Source organism: Chrysochloris asiatica, unplaced genomic scaffold (genome assembly GCF_000296735.1).
Source record: "Chrysochloris asiatica unplaced genomic scaffold, ChrAsi1.0 scaffold00104, whole genome shotgun sequence".
NCBI lineage: Eukaryota > Metazoa > Chordata > Mammalia > Afrosoricida > Chrysochloridae > Chrysochloris > Chrysochloris asiatica.
This window is the reverse complement of record NW_006408622.1, coordinates 9,171,201-9,172,664: the sequence shown is the minus strand read 5'-3', so window position 1 is coordinate 9,172,664 and position 1,464 is coordinate 9,171,201. Positions and strand designations below refer to the sequence as shown.

General features: G+C 31.0%; 1 protein-coding gene across 1 annotated transcript in view; it reads right to left on the bottom strand.

Moving 5' to 3' along the window:
• Nucleotides 1-1,464, bottom strand: part of ZNF569 (zinc finger protein 569) — a 20,070-nt gene that overhangs the window by 6,768 nt on the left and 11,838 nt on the right. The gene's annotated exons all lie outside the window — the stretch shown is intronic.

Here is a 1,464-nt window from a genome sequence, read left to right as displayed (position 1 = left end):
AAAAACCACTCATTTGTTAGCTTTTGCTGAGATGTTGAACAGAGACCTTGTCTACTTGTTCCCTTGTGAAGTATTCTGCTGGGGTGGAGGGTGGGGAACACGGGATGGGATCAAAGACAGTATTTTGACAAGATTTGAAGTGGCGATTGATTGACACTTTGCATTGTACACAGAATTGTGAAACTGAATAAAAATGTCGGGATCAAAATCTTTCCCAAGGTTACTTTCTGTCCAGTACACTAGATGAGACACAAAAGGCTGGTGTTATCAGTGACTTTTCCTTTCTCTCCACCTGCCAGCCCTCAATTAAATGAGAGAAAAATACCAGAGGTATAAACATTTGTCAAGTAAAGGTAAATCAATTTACATTGTTTACCTGTAAAATCAAGTCACCTGAAAAATTAAAGTTTAAAATTTAATAAAAATAAAAATTACTATAAAAACATAAAAACTTCAGTTAACTCTTTATGTACAAGTTAATACACAGCTTTGATAGTCTTTATATATACAGAAAAATATTCTGAAAGTATAACAGAAGACTATATTTACAATGGTAACAAAAATAAATAAAATGAGTAAGTTTAATTTTAAAATCTATAAGCAGAAAACTTTAAAATTCTCAGGCAAACATACATCGGAACAAATGAAAAGGTATATCATTCTTAGAAGAGTTAAGAGCATAAAGATGACAGTTATCTACAAGTTAATTGATTAGAGTTCTTTCAATAAAATGGTTTTAAAATGGCTCAAAGAAAAAATGCTCTCAGAGGTTGCTAGCCAAGAGGAGAAATGTTAGGCTGTGTCATTAATATGTAAATATAACCCATTCATATATACAAAAGTTAAAAAGATCATATGTAATTATAGGATAAGAAAAGATTGTTACTTTAACTACATGAACATTAAAAAATGTCAAGGTGGCAAAGGATACGTCCATGAGGAATGATTAACTGAAAAATATATATATATACTGGAAAACTATATGACAGATAAAACCTTAATCTGGCATCTTAATATATTAAGAACCCAGATAAATTAAAAATTCAACAGAAATATTTTCCAAACTGTTTATAAAAAATGTAGATTTTAAACACGAAATAATGCTCACCTCTACTGATAATAAAAGAAATGAAATTTCAGACTATAATCGATTTGCATTTTTCCCTATTTGATTAGCAAACATATTTTTAAAATGCTAATAGAATATTTGTAGAAATTTTTGTTAGCAAAACTGTTAACTCTCCCTTGGAGGACAAAAAAGAGTGGGCAATATCTATGAAATTGAAGACACACATATCTTTTTGTCCAGCAATTTTAATTCTACTAAATCTACTAAATACATGTATGAATATGTATATATGTATGTTGTTATGTGCCGTGGAGTCGGTTCCGACTCATAGTGACCCTGCACAGGGTTTCCGAGGCTGTAAATCTTTACGGGAGCAGAACGCCTCATCTTTCTCC